Here is a 15,852-nt window from a genome sequence, read left to right on the forward strand (position 1 = left end):
GCTTTCAAGATTTTAACCAACAAGCAAACCTGACTTTCAAGAGGCACAAGAAAGACTGCAGATGCTGGAAAGCTGCAGCAACATTAAAAAAAAACTGGGAGTAATTCTGCAGGTCAGACAACAGAGGGAAATAGACAGTTGACATTTTGGGTCGAGACCAATGATCAGGGCTTCTGAGTTTCAGGAGGCCACCGCTCGCTTTTCTGGGCTATGCTGGATTTTGTATTGTAAATACAATCAAAAAATGTTTTCTAAGTATATAATAGCATACATATTTACATATAGAACATATAAAACACAATTAACTTTTAAAATTACATTGTTTATACAGGAACACCACAATTTCTTAAAATATTATGGTATAAGCAATTCAAAATAGAATTCTTGTATGTATTTACAGCAGATGCTTTAAATCTGAAACCAGCTGCCTGAATCGCTGAGCATTTCCAAAATGTTATGTTATCATCATAATTGTTATTATGTTATTAATACAAACATGGAAGAGCAAATCTATTACCCACGTTGATCTGCATTCATCTGCCCAAAGAAATCAAGATATCAGCTATTCAGGGGGATTTGAACCTACACTCCTCTTTTGGAAAATTCATTCCAAACTTAGTTCACTTTATGCCTGAAAGACCCCATTGTTTTAATTAGCCTCTTGCTTCTCTTAATCTTTATGCCAGCTATTGCATAATTGAACTATTGCAGGACATCAACTAGAAATGAAATCAAGAGGACTAGAATATAAAAACTAGGATGTAATGCTGACACTTTATAAGGCATTGATGAGATCTCAGTTAGAATATTGTAAGCAGTTTTGGTCCCCTTATCTAAGGAATGATGTACTGATGGTCCAGAGGAGGTTCATGAGTATGAATCCAGGAATGAAAGGGTTAACATGTGAGTACGCTGGTGTTAGTGTGTCTGCCCTTCCTACTGATCCTCAGAATCTTTTGTAAAGATCTTTGGTGGTATTGTTCTAAGGCTTTCAGATGTCTACCATAGGTGTTCCATGATTCAAGTCTCTGCAGTACTGTTCTCTAAATCAAAAGTTTTATTTTGGACCTGTTAGTTATGGTCTTCAAAAACTCGTTTCCTTAATCATGCATAGGCTCCACTAGCTTGATCCAGGCAGTGGTCGATCTCTGAGCTGATGGTTGTTCTGCTAAGGTCTGTTAATTTTTTTTGTCGAACAAGCTCTGTTTATTTTCTTTGAAATGAAAGAGAGTAAAAGAATTGTGTTTAAAATGATCAAGAGTCTATGGATATTGGGAGGAAGGACTTGTTTACTTAAGCAGAAGGTCAATGACCAGGTGGTACAGATTTGAAATGAAGGTCTAGTTCTCACAGTGGAGAAGTGGTTAGTGTAATGCTTTACCGGGCCAGCGATCACCAATCGGGGTTTAATTCCTGCCACTGAATGCAAGGAGTTTCTACATTCTCCACATGATCAGCTTTTTCTCCCCATGTGCTCCGGTTTCCTCCCACATTCCAAAAAGGTACGTGTTAGAGCTGGCTCCAGAAGTGTGGTGACACTTGCGTGCTGCCCCAGCACAATCCCTGGACCGTGCTGGTTGTTGGCACAAATGACGCAATTTGCTGTGTGTTTCGCATGAAACCCCGCTGGTTTCGAGGGAAGACACTCCGGTCCTGCCAAACCCGAGAGATTGAGACGTGCCTCCCACCCCAAACCCCGGTTTGTGTGGATGTTGTGTAATTTGCAACCCTGTTATAACCCAGTGCCAAGAAACAACAGACAGCGCACTGCGTACAATTAAAGGAATTATATTTATGAATCTTAACTAAAGAGTTAGTAAAGAAAAGAAAGAGAAAACAAAAAGGGCCTATTGTAATTAAACACTCAAATGAGCACCAGTTGGAGCTCAATTCACTGATCCTCAGTCAATCTCACCACCCGGCTCCATTGAATCACGATCTCCCCACCGGCTCATATCCTACAAGTTCTCTCTTCTTCTCACACCAAACAAAAGACCCAGCTCGCATTCCAAAGCACCGGTTAACTCTAACCATAACCCAAACACTTCTTCTACAGAGAGACCATCATGTTAGCAGTGAAACCTTTCCTAGGGTGTTACACGATGTTTTGATGTTCATTTGACAAATAAAGCTTCTGTGTTTGTATTATGATAAGTAAGCGTCCATTTACTGTGAGAGGTAGGAGGTTCAGGGTGGATCCAGAGAAAAAGGTTTTCCCATACAAAGGGTGGTTGCTGTCTCCTCTGTGCTGCCGAACAAGCTGTTGGAGGCAGATGCTCTCCCAACACTTAAGAAATATCCAGACAAGGACCTGAGTCACCAAGGCATTAGAGGCCATGGACTTAATGTGGGGAACTGGGATTGGTGTTTCTTTGTTGTTCAGTAATTTCTGTTTTGTTGCTTGTTGTGTTCTGTGTTGTTCTGCTGAGCACGGAGGACATGCTATGTTGGCGTCAGAATGTGTGGTGTCACCCTTGAGTGTGATGGTTGTTAATGCAAATGACTCATTTCACATTTTGTTTCCCTGTGCATGTGGTAAGTAAATCGGAATCTGAATCTACAACCTGCTTGATCCCGGGCCTCACAGGGTCACAGCTGGCAGAGGAGATCTGAGCTTCATCCTGATCTCACGTGCTTTCTGTGAAAAACTTGCATGGTCTTCCTGTTTCTGCATGGCTTTCTTTCAGCTGCCTCAGTTTCCTCCCCTTTGCATACCAAAGACACGTGGGTGGGTTGGTAGGTAGGTAGAACCTGGGGGCAGATGAGGAAGGCAAAATGAAGAACTGTAAATGGCTGATTTCCAGCATCTGTTGAGTCTCTTGTGTCTGCGGTGCCTGTGTAATGCGCTGGTTAAGATTTCTACTGCCGTGCTGTGAGGTGGTTTATATCAGCAGTGTGCCCTGCTGGAAAGAGAGCTTTGGCTTCGGCTAAGATAAGGATCCATGTTGTCCAACTTCGGAATGTGAGTCAGCCAATCAGGATTGTGGGATGTGAGGGAAGGTTCTAGAGAGCTGTGGGGAAGAGCTTTATGAGGGACAGTAGTCCAGTTTGTGGTCCTTTGGTGGGAGATGTGGTAAAGATGGGGAGAGACACCCGTGGGATTGATCTGACGGGAAGATGCGATTGCAAGGAATGGGCTTTGTGAGCTGAAGGAGCCCAAGGTGGGACGCTCCACCAGTGACTGGTGATGAGAATTCAGCACCATGAGTAATAACTAACTGTAACTGACCAGCTTTTGGGGGAGGCGAGCTCCAATGTTTGTGTGCACATTTAGACTGGTTTAACTGGAATGGGCCCTCTTTTTTTCTTTTCTTTCTCTTAATAACTGTCTGATAAAGCTGAAGTTGGTAAATACACTTTCTTTATAATTTTATGCGGTGCATCATGTTATTTCTTGCTGAACGATAATTGTATATGGGCAGTATTTACACAGCATTCACTCAAATTGAGGTTCCGTTCATTAGAACATCCCATCTTTCTGGTTTGGTTGAACCCCAAATCATTCTGACCCTAGACATACATTGTTTGGAAAGGTAGCCTCCACGCTGCTGAGTTAGGTGGCTGTTAGCAGAGTTAGCTGTCGAGCCGAGTTTGTATACGAGCTCTGATGAGGGGGTTACGCCAGCATGGCTTTGTTAAAGGCAGCTCCTGTCTGATCGAGCTGAGTGCATTTTCTGTGGATTGAGATGGGGATATTTTTCACCCAGTGAGTGATGAGTACTTGGAGAGTGTGGATGAAGCAGCATTGCTGACAAAATTTAATTCATACCTAGATGAGCACTTGAATCACGTCAACAGTTAATGCTACAGGATCAATAATCAATAAAGATAGGATTAATACGGATGTGTGCTCACTGGTCTGCATGAATGGCCTGTCTCCATGCTGTATGCCTTCATGATGGTTGGCACGAGATCAATGGGCTGAAGGGCCCCTTTCTTCACAGTGTTACTTTGTTATTACTATTAATTTATCGTCACCAAACAATTGATAATAGAGCATACAATCATCACAGCGATATTTGATTCTGCGCTTCGCACTCCCTGGAGTACAAATCAATAGTAAATATAATAAAAATTTAAATTATAAATCATAATAAAAATAGAAAAGGGAAAGTAAGGTAGTGCAAAAAGAAGCTGAGAGACAGGTCCGGATATTTGGAAGATACGGGCCAGATCAGGGTCGGGATCCGTTCAGCAGTACGGCTCTATATCTAAAACCGGCTGGCTTCAACTCTACACTAGTTTCAATTTTTGAAGCCTTGCTCCATTTCCAAACGTTTCTTAGACATCAGAATAATAGTACAGTACCAGCAACGGTCAGTGACATTGCGGGTGACTTCGACAGCATTATACATACTGAATCATCTCCTCCGTGCTGAGTCAAGGCGATCGAGTCATGAACCCTTCTGACCATTTAGTTCATGGACACGTGGCAAAACCCTAATTGCTGTAGTTTAGCAAGTCTATGGCCACCTTGAACAACTATTGACCTTTTAGTTTAGTTATTTTTGATCTAATTTTGTTCTTTCTTGTAAAAATTGTGTATAATTTCTGTTTAATATGTTTTTCTTGTGATCGCTCCTGATATCATGCTACGCGCCTGTAATGCTGCTGCAGGTATTTCATTGCATCTGTGCGTATGTGAAAAGGTTAAAATCTGTTCAAGTTAGTTATACGTAATCGTTCAAATAATTCTTTAAAAGGGTAAAAATAATTCATTTAACGTGAATATCATCTCATGTTGAGATAAAAGGGATATTGTTTTAAAAACATGCAAATGTGTTTAGCTGAAAATTCTGATAATCCGTGTGCAAGGTCGTCTCTTACAGTGTTGAGCATTGAATCTGCCATTGATTTGTAAGGGCTCGCACTCAATCTTCAGCTCGAGATTGATTGCTCACGCCTGCCAGAATGCCTGGGGTGGGGCGGTACTCGTTGTGCTGGTTCACCAAAGTTACTGATGCATGACTGTTACAGTGTTTATGTTTCATTTGTCTCACCTTTTCGGGGGTTCTAGAAAATTTTAGTGGCACTGCTAGGATGGCTGTGCAGATGGACTGTGTCCTTGCCAGATCGAGTTCATCCAAGCCGCTCCCAATTTTTCTTAATCGCCTGGAGCCCAGTGAGACGGTTGATTGAGGTAGGTGAGGCGGAGAGCTGATGGAGCAGTGCACGCCAAAATCCAGTCAGCAGCAGGTAGTCTTACAGTCACCACGGTAACTCACACCACTGCCAAGGGGATGAGAAAATGGATGTGCTTCAGAATCTCCAAGAAGAAACTAGTGAGAAAGTGTGTGAATTACTTAAAGACAAGCTGGTAGAATTCAATAGCTTCCTTCATCTCCCAGGAGAGCACCCTCCTAAGAAAACACGTTTGTCTGTCAGATCCCTAATAAGTACCATCTGGAAAGAGGGGAGCTGGGAAATCTGGAGGACGGTGGCATTTCTGAACTTCTGCAGGTTAGAGACAAGTTAAACAAGTTAGTGGTTGCTACAACTGCGGTGGTTGGTGAAGTGAAGGGAAAACAGGGAAGACCAGTTGTCACCATCTTGTTCGCACCCTAAATAGAGGCTATCCAGAGGAGGAGATAATTGCTGCACTGATCAGAGCGATTATACCGGGGACCCAGTTGCACGGTTATTTTGAGCATAACTCAGACGTGAACTAACCTACCCTTAGAGAGATCCTTCACTCACATTATCAGGAAAAAGGGGCAACTGAACTGTATAGGCAGCTGGCAGCAGAAGCCCAATGCAGTACAGAGACAAAAATTCTTAATACGTGTTCTTGACTTGAAGGAGCGCCTAGTCTGAAATATGATCCAGACTTAGTGCAGAGCATGTTTTTACATGCTGTACTCAGCAGTTTACAAAGTGATTCTATTCAAAATAGTTTCCAAAACTTCAGATGAGGTACTGTGCAAATGAAGCGGAGAAAACAAACGTAAGCTATTTGGGTCAGCCGGCACTCCCACTGTCAACCCTGAATAGTTAGAGGAACATCCTGCTGAGCATAAATGTCAGATGGAAAAGACTCATACAGACCTAGTGTCACAGTTGAAACCTCTTAGTGAAGACATTTCACAATCTAACTCGCTTTACACCTGGACAAAAATGTCTCAAAGATGGAAGATGTATTGATTATAGGGACCTGAATAAGAAAACCATTCTTGACTGCCAGCCCATTCCATGAGTGCAAGACGTTATAGACAGCTTACTGGGTATTGCTTGGTTCTTGTTACTTGATCAGGGGAAAGCATACCAGCAAGGATTCATGTTGAAAGAAAGCAGGCCACTAATAGCCTTCATAACTCCCTGGGGTTATTCAAATCCCCTTTGGATTCATGAATGCGCCTGCAGCTTTCCAACGTTTCATGGTGGAGTGTCTTGAAGGACTAAGAGACAAAGTCTGTTTACCATACCTGGATGGCACACTAACGTTCACTAAGACCTTCGACGAGCATGTTGATGCGGTGAGAAGAGTGATACAGCGAATGCGGGCACTTGGAGTGAACCTTAAACCCAGCAAGTGTGAGTTCTAGGCTGACATTCACTACCTGGGGAGAATTGCGTCAGCAGAGGGAAATGAGTTGGATCGTGCAGACACTGTGGCAGTAAAAGAGTAGTCAGACAATAGTGGGAGAATGGAGAAAGTTTCTGGGTCTATTAAGCTATGATCAGCAGTACGTTAAGGATTTCCCTAGAATTGTGAACTCCTCCCCCCCCAATACGTAGTTCAGTCTAGTTTTCGTACTGTGTCACGTAACACCATGGTCCTGAAAAACGTTGTCTCATTTTTACTGTGTACTGTACCAGCAGTTATGGTTGAAATGACAATAAAAGTAACTTGCGATGACAGCGACCAAGATCAGCTCAGTAGGGGTAGCCTTAGAAAGACGAAAAAAGAAGAGGAACTGTGTACTCTCTTGCAAACCGATCAGTTGGACACAGACGCATCAAAAAACTTTGGGGAAGCTGAATGATTGCCTGGTACAGCCACCCGTGCTGGGATCCCTAGTCTTTGAACAACATTAATTCTCTACATTGAGGCCTTCAGTGAAGGGTTGGGAGCAGTTCTGTATCAAAAGCAAGATGGCAAACTGAGAACAATAGCCTATGGATGACGAACATTGACAAATGCAGAAAAAAAAACTACCATCTACACAGCAGGAGATTGGAATTCCTTGCTTTGAAGTGGGCAATTACTGAAAAATTTAGGGATTACCTGTACTATGCCCTGGCACTCACAGTTTACAGTGACAACAATCTCCTTAAGAATGTTCTGTCTATAGCAAACCGAAATGCAACTGGATATAGATAGATTGCAGAACCAGCTGAATTCTCCTTCAATATGTGTTATTGCTCGGGAAAAGAAAACGTTGATGCTGACTGTCCCGAATGCCAATAGCCATGGAAACGCTTATGAGTGAGTGCACAGATGTCTCATCCGATTCAGTGAGGGCCACAGTCCAGGCCATTAAAGTGCAGCAAAGTGCAGAAATACCCTGGTTCATGACAGTAGCTGTGTCATACTGGGGACAGGAGGCTGGACCCAAGTGCAGGACACAGGCACTGAAGTACTAGGGGCAGGACGGGAACAACTAAACGAGAGGCAAGACGTGGAGACCGTGGTGTGTGTGAGGGACGTAATGTTCAAGGTGATGCTGGGGTTCCAAGAGAGTCTTAAAGTTCAGGCAGGCAGGAGGATCCCAGAGTTCAGGCAAGGCAGGCCACATAACTTCTGGGCAGGTCACGGGACACCTGGGTAGGTAGCAGGGCACAACCCATCAACATCGAGAGATAGGTAAGGGCAGAGACCTCTGGGCAGGCCTCATAACTCCTAGGCAGGGCCCAGACCTCCCAAGCAGGAACACAGGCCTGAACAGGTCACGGGGCACCTGGGCAAGTTACAGGGCACAACCCATCAGCAGTGAGGGATAGTTAGGGGCAGAGACCTCTGGGCAGGCCTCATAACTCCTAGGCAGGGCCCAGACCTCTCAGGCAGGGACACAAGGGCCTGAACAGGTCACAGGGCACCTGGGTAGGTTGCAGGGCACAACCCATCAGCAACAAGGGATGGAAAGGGGCAGAGTCCTCCACCAGGCAACAGCAGTTCAGCCAGGCTTGCCCAGTGGAGGCAAGGGATAGGAAGGGAACTAGGTCCAGGGTGACTGCCAGACTTACTTGAACAACTCATCTTTAACATAGAGAACTCCAAGCCAGAGTGACCAGAGGAACAGGATAGGCAGGACAACCCCCAACTCCACTCAGTCCCAGAGCCCCTATATACACCACCAACCAATGGGCATCAGGGGCACCTCCTCGAGCCCCAACAAGCCACGATGATCCACAGGTGTGACTAATTGGGCTCAAGGGTGAAAGGAGGGACGGCTACAAGACCCGGAGTTCGGAGTCCGCGGACCGGATCAAGACCTGGAATGCAGATCCCGGACCGGACCATAACAATCTGTACCGTCAGACGCAGTAAGTGTCGACTTGGTGAACACGTTAATTTCACCACAGTCCAGGAGGAAGATCCAGCAAGCACAGGAAGTGGATGGTGACATCAAAATGGTAATTGACTTTGTACACTCAGGTTCGAAACCTACTTTTTAATAAGTACAGACATTACGTAAATGAGCCAGGTGCTTTTTGTAAGAGTAGGATAAATTAGTATTGGATGAGGATGGCATCCTTCATTAGAAATCTACCAATGAACACGACTGATGCTACAGTGTCATGCAAAGGTTTGGGCACCCCGGTCAAAATTTCTGTTACTGTGAATAGTAAGTGAGTAGAAGATGAACCGATCTCCAAAAGTCATAAAGTTACAGATGAAACATTATTTTGAACATCTTAAGCAAGATTAGTGTATTATTTTTGTTTTGTATAATTTTAGAGTGAAAGAAAGGAAAAGAGCACCATGCAAAAGTTTGGGCACCCCAAGAGATCTGAGCTCTCAGATAACTTTCACCAAGGTCTCAGACCTTAATTAGCTTGTTAGGGCTATGGCTTGTTCACAGTCATCGTTAGGAAAGGCCTGGTGATGCAAATTTCAAAGCTTTATAAATACCCTGACTCCTCAAACCTTATCCCAACATTCAGCTGCCATGTTCTCCTCTAAGCAGCTGCCTAGTACTCTAAAAATTAAAATAAATTATCCCCACAAAGCAGAAGAAGGCTATAAGGAGATAGCAAAGTGTTTTCGTGTAGCTGTTTCCTCAGTTCATAATGTAATTAAGAAATGGCAGTTAACAGGAACGGTGGAGGTCAAGTTGAGATCTGGAAGACCAAGAAAACTTTCCAAGAGAACTGCTCTTAGGATTGCTCGAAAGGCAAATCAAACCCCTGTTTGACTGCAAAAGACCTTCAGGAAGATTTAGCAGACTCTGGAGTGGTGGTGCACTGTTCTACAGTGTTCTACAGCGACACCTGCACAAATATGACCTTCATAGAAGAGTCATCAAAAGAAAACCTTTCTTGCGTCCTCACCACAAAATTCAACATCAGAAGTTTGCAAAGGAACATCTAAACAAGACTGATGCATTTTGGAAACTAGTCCTGTGGACTGATGAAGTTAAAATAGAACTTTTTGGCCGCAATGAGCAAAGGTGTGTTTGGAGAAAAAAGGGTGCAGAATTTCATGAAAAGAACATCTCTCCAACTGTTAAGCACGGGGGTGGATCGATCATGCTTTGGGCTTGCGTTGCAGCCAGTGGCACGGGGAACATTCCGCTAGTAGAGGGAAGAATGAATTCAATTAAATACCAGCAAATTCTGGAAGCAAATGTTACATTGACTGTTTTAAAAAAAAAGCTGAAGATGAAAAGAGGATGGCTTCTACAATAGGATAATGATCCTGATCCTAAACACACCTCAAAATCCACAATGGACTACCTCAAGAGGCACAATCTGAAGGTTTTGCCATGGCCCTCTGTCTCCTGACCTAAACATCATCAAAAATCTCTGGATAGACCTCAAAAGAGCAGTGCATGCAAGATGGCCCAAGAATCTCACATAACTAGAAGCCTTTTGCAAGGAAGAATGGGTGAAAATCCCCCAAACAAGAATTGAAAGACTCTTAGCTGGCTACAGAAAGCGTTTACAAGCTGTGATACTTGCCAAAGGGGGTGTGACCATGCAGGGTGCCCAAACTTTTGCTTTGGGTCCTTTTCCTTTTTTGTTATTTTGAAACTGTAATAGATGGAAATAAAAAAGTAATCTTGCTGAAAATATTAAAGAAATGTGTCATTTTAAACTTTATGCCTTTTGGAAACCAGGTCATATTTTACTCGCTTAGCTATTCACAGTAACATAAATGTTGACCGGGGTGCCCCAAATTTAGCATGCCACTGTATCTGTGAGGTTCAAGTATACGGTCCTGAAAGAGCTACATGATAAAATGGGGCATCGAGGTGTTGATCATACAGTGGCTCTGGTAAGAGAGATTTTTCTGGCCTCACGCGCAAAGGGACATTGAGCACCACGTGCTAAGAGCCTGTACCTGTCTCAAGCGAAAGAAGCCGTGTGGGGAAACAAGGGCACCATTGAAGAGTATCATGACAATGCAGCCATTGAACCTGTGTCCGTTAACTTTCTTCACCTGGACAAGTGCATGGGTAGATATGAGTACATTCTGGTGATTATTCACCATTTTACATGATTGCACAGGTATGGAACATGCCCTCAAAGTCAGGAAAAACTGTCACTGACTGCATCATGTCAAAAGCGCCGAATCTGAGAACCAGCTCTTCACCCAACTGAGAAAACAGAGCAGCGTGGCAGGATCAAGAACTACACCGTCCACCCCCCCAGGGAAACGGACGAGAACTACACCGTCCACCCCCTCCAGGGAAACGGACGAGAACTACACCGTCCACACCCCCCCCCAGGGAAACGGACAAGAACTACACCGTCCACACCCCACCCCCCGGGGAAACGGACGAGAACTACACCATCCACCCCCGGGGAAATGAACGAGAACTACACCGTCCACACCCCCCCCAAGGAAACGGATGAGGACTACACCATCCACCCCCCCCAGGTAAACAGACGAGAACTACACCGTCCACCCCCCCCCCCCAGGGAAACGGGCGAGAACCACACCGTCCACCCCCCCCAGGGAAACGGACGAGAACTACACCCCCCCCCCCAGGGAAACGGACGAGAACTACACCGTCCACACCCCCCCCCCAGGGAAACGGACGAGAACTACACCGTCCACCCCCCCCCAGGGAAACGGACGAGAACTACAACGTCCACCCCCCCAGGTAAACGGACGAGAACTACACCGTCCACCCCCCCCAGGGAAATGGACGAGAACTACACCATCCACCCCCCCCCCCAGGGAAACGGACAAGAACTACACCGTCCACCCCCCCCCCCAGGGAAACGGACGAGAACTACAACGTCCACCCCCCCCCAGGGAAATGGACGAGAACTACACCATCCACCCCCCCCCCCCAGGGAAACGGACAAGAACTACACCGTCCACCCCCGGGGAAACGGGCGAGAACCACACCGTCCACCCCCCCCCCAGGGAAACGGATGAGAACTACACCGTCCACACCCCCCCAGGGAAACGGACAAGAACTATACCGTCCACCCCTCCCCCAGGGAAACGGACGAGAACTACACCGTCCACCCCCCCCCCCCCCAGGGAAATGCACAAGTTGAGAGGTTCAAATGTTGAAAACACTAACAGGAAGACAAAAGGCAATTGGAAAGAGTCATTGAATAAAATGGTGTATACTTACAAATGTACAAGGTCGGAGGTAACAGGAGTCTTTCCATTCCACCTTCTCTTCGGTAGATTGTCAAGGTTGCCCTAAGATGTATTCTTTGGCTGGAACACTGAGAAAAGTCTTGCAACTCCCAGTAAATACTTAGAAAGATGAAAAAGAGGCATGCAAAAATCCCATCAGATTGCGAAAGTGTATATGCTAAAGGTCTCGGAGAGAAATAACAGAAATTATGACAGCAGAGTGAGTTTTACAGAGTTACAACCTGGGAATTGTGTCCTTGTAAAGAACCTGACATTCTGCAGAGGCCCGGGAAAGTTTCAAAACTATTGGGAGTACTGCAGCCATATTGTATGAAAAGTTGGTAAGAATGTGCTAAATTATGAAGTAAAAGCTGAACAGAGAAAGGGAAGACCCAGTGTACTGTGTCGCAATCTTCGCCTGCCATGTGAACACCTGCCTTTGGATGTTAAACCACAAAAAAAATACCGCAACAAAGCAAGGGTACCTGCCAAAATGGAGCCCCAGGGCTCATCCAAACGAATGTTTTATACAAGGAAAGTAGTGATTGCAAGTCTAGGAGTGGGCAGAGGTGCTGGGACGCCATCGACCTTAGAGGGGGAGTGTGTGCCGAGGTTGAAATTTGTTCAACTTAGTTGAAAGTAATTGTTCAAATAATTTTTTAAAAGGATAAATAATTTATTTAATATGAATATCATTTCATGTTGAGAAAAAAAGGGATATGGTTTTTAAAACATGCAAATGTGTTTAGTTGAAAACTATGAACATCTGTGTGCAAGGTAGTCTCTTACAGTGTTGAGCCCTGAATCTGTCATTTACTTGTAAGGGCTTGCATTCAATCTTCAGCACGTGATTGATTGCTCATGCTTGGGGAGGGGCAGCCAGGTACTTTTTTAACTGATGCGTGAACATTGCAGCTTTTACGTTTCATTTGTCTTCCCTTTTCAGGGGTACTACACATACAAAAAATTTTGCTATAACTTTTAACTTCCAGGTGACACATTGGAGGATATAAACAATAAGCTTTCCTTTGACTTTGAATTACATGCAGCTCCATCACATCAGTGGGTTTAAATCCTGGTACTCCCTCCCCATGGGAACGTTTTCTACGTGCAAGCTATTATGGTCCAAGATGCTGGCTCACCACGCCATTTTTTAGGAGCAATTAGGGATGTGCGATGCCTGGAAAAATGAATAAAAAGAATCATCACAGAAATTGCAGATTCTGAAATCTGGACCAACACTCTACTGGAGAAAGTCAGCAGGTCGAGCGACATCTACCATCAGGGAGCAGATACAGGAGCCTGCAGGCTCGCGCTCAACATCACCTTCCCCACCGCCATTAGCTTTATGGAAGTTCCATGAGCCCATGAACACTACCATGTTATTCTTTCTTTTCCTTATTTATTTTTTGTAACTTATAGAAATTTCCATGTCTTGCTGTCGCAGAACTAGAATGTTCACAACAGACTGTCTGCCAGTGACGAGAAACCCACCTCTGATGGGGGAAGAATGTGGGGAACAAGCAAATCTGCTGGAGGAACTCGGTGTCGGTGGGGATGGGGGGAGGAACTGTTGATGTTTCAGGTCAAAACCCTGCATCAGCACTGAGAGTGCAGAGAGGAGATGGCCAGTGTAATGAGAAGAGGGACAATGGTGGATTAAGGAGGGTACTGCTTATCACCCTCCAGTGGGGATAGGGGTTCAACCTCTCCTCCTATAAATTAAGTCTCTCCTATAAATGGACAGAGACATTTATCAAGCATCTGTCTCTGTCTCCCTACTCCACCACCTTCCCCCTTCACCCTCCAGTGGGGATAGGGGTTCAACCTCTCCTCCTATAAATTAAGTCTCGCCTATAAATGGACAGAGACATTTATCAAGCATCTGTCTCTGTCTCCCTACTCCACCACCTTCCCCCTTCTCTGTCTGGCTCGACCTGCCCATCAGCCTTCACCCACCACCTCAGTTCATCGATTACCTCTGTGTCACCACTTCCCTCCTTCCCCCCTCTTCTTCCCTCTGTCCACTAAGCTCTGATACAGGGTTTCCACCCAAGATGCTGCTCTAACCATTGATTTCTTTGAGCAGATTGTTTGTTAAAATAACCACAGCTGGGATGAAAGATACCCATTATCTACACTGATTGACTGAGAATAGTTGTCATAAGAATCTGGAATTAATTCCATGGAAAGATCTAAGATTCCTAACACATTTCGCATGGGAAGAACCATACTGAGAACCTGACCCCTTTACTAGTCTCTGAGTATACTTTGCTTCCATGAATTACCTTGCTGAATTAAAGTAAAATCACAGGAAACATATTTTGTGAGATAGCTGGTAATGTGGTGGGTTGTGAAACGCTATCACAGTGCCAGTGATCTGGGTTCAGTTCCTGCCACTGTCTATAAGGAGTCTGTACGTTTTCCCCGAGACTGCGTGGGTTTCCTCCAACATTCTAAAGAGCGAGGAGGTCAGTGTGGGCCCATTGGACTGGAAGGGCCTGTTACTCTGCTACATCACTAAATAAATAAGTAGCATTTCTTAAATAAATCAATTCGGTTAGGAAATCCAAAGTGGATTCATTGTTAGACCTAGTGCTTCTCTCCAAGGAATAAAACATGCACATATCATCATTTATTAAAAAGGAACTATTTTAGGCAAACCAACATTTAAATATTTATGGCTTCTTAGAAGCACTTTGAGTGGTGTTTTTGGCTTCCTATATAGCTTGACTGAAGTAATACTCTTGTGGGGAGGGGGTGTGGTTGGAGGGTGAATGAGCCTGTTCACACGTTCAGCAGGTGAGTAAAATAAATGTGTGTGATCTTTGAAGGTTTATGGAAGGTGAGTGACTTAATTTTACTTCAGCGCTACCCTCAGAGAGAGAGAGAGAGAGAGAGAGAGAGAGAGAGAGAGAGAGAGCAAAGCACACCTTATGCCACAACACCTTGGCAGCTACCACAGGGCTGTACCTTGGGCAACTGCAGAATTAGTGTACCCTCCTTCAGGAGTTCTAACAAAAGGAAGAACTATGGAAGCAGAATTAGAAGGTGGTGGGGGGGGGGGGGGGGGAGGAGAGAAAGGAGTACAAGCTGGCAGGTGATAGGTGAAGCCAAGTGAGGGTAGGCAGGCAGATGGGGAATGAAATGAGAAGCTGGGAGGTGATAGGCAGAAGAGGTGAAACCTACCAGTTTCTCACCATTCCCCCCTCCCTCATCCACCTTCCCCCTCACCCAGCCACCCATCTGCCCCCTCACCCACCCATGTACTTTCTCCCTCACCTACCACCTACTCCTCCCACTTCCCTCACCTTGTTCTGGCTTCTTCCCCCACCCTCTCATTTCTAGTCTTGATGAAGGATCTCAGTCCAAAGTATGGAAGGGTTCATTTCCCTCCAGAGATGCTGCCTGACCTGATTTCCTCCAGCATTCTGTGTGTGTTCCTCTGGATTTCCAGCATCTGCAGAACCTCTTGAGTTTATTTTAACAATGAAAATGAAAGCAAATCCTCTGGAAAGGTGTCGATGTAATGGGAAGAGTTGCACGCACATTGGCCAATCGACCCAGTGAACCTGTTAGGAATCACTCTACAGTTTTGAAATCACGGAGAGCATAATTGTGGATTAATTAAACAGAGAACCAGTCTTCAGGAAATAATTTAACTTCCTACTGATACTTTGTGGCTAGTGGAACCAATCATGCAGTGTGGAACATTATGATTCTGTCCTGGAATTAGAATCAGGTTTATTATCCCTGACACACTGTGGAAAGGCAGGTGTTCCTAAAATGTTGAGCGTTTGACCCATTGAAACTACATAAGGGAAGACAATCGATGAATGTTCCTGTTAGCATGTTTCAGCTAGTTCCGGACAGATATGCGTTGTCTCAACCTTCTGGTTAGTTGTATACATATTCATGGATCCACCCATGTAACAAAAGGGGTATATTTTGGGTTTCTGGTTTTTGGAGCAAGCACCAGAATTAAATATTCAAAGATGTTTTGCCAGTTGCAATATACTGCCATTGTAAATATGTAATTTAAAAAAAAATGTTTTAATTGAATTTTCAAATAGGTTACAGAAAGAAAA

General features: G+C 44.7%; 1 protein-coding gene and 1 long non-coding RNA gene across 7 annotated transcripts in view; one reads left to right on the top strand and one right to left on the bottom strand.

Annotated features, from left to right (window-relative positions):
* The window catches only part of rfx1a (regulatory factor X, 1a (influences HLA class II expression)), a 168,718-nt gene extending 163,650 nt beyond the window's left edge, over positions 1-5,068 (bottom strand). For all 6 annotated transcript variants that reach the window (XM_059991958.1, XM_059991955.1, XM_059991956.1 and 3 more), the window contains exon 1: positions 5,001-5,068. The gene's annotated coding sequence lies outside the window, so the exon portion shown is untranslated. The remainder of the gene's footprint in view (positions 1-5,000) is intronic.
* Positions 5,069-5,221: 153 nt separating this feature from the next.
* On the top strand, positions 5,222-14,687 carry LOC132406372 (uncharacterized). Its single transcript, XR_009516148.1, has 2 exons — positions 5,222-11,044; positions 12,814-14,687. It is a non-coding gene; the product is annotated as an uncharacterized LOC132406372 (long non-coding RNA).
* Positions 14,688-15,852: the final 1,165 nt, after the last annotated feature.

Source organism: Hypanus sabinus, chromosome 16 (genome assembly GCF_030144855.1).
Source record: "Hypanus sabinus isolate sHypSab1 chromosome 16, sHypSab1.hap1, whole genome shotgun sequence".
Lineage (NCBI taxonomy): Eukaryota > Metazoa > Chordata > Chondrichthyes > Myliobatiformes > Dasyatidae > Hypanus > Hypanus sabinus.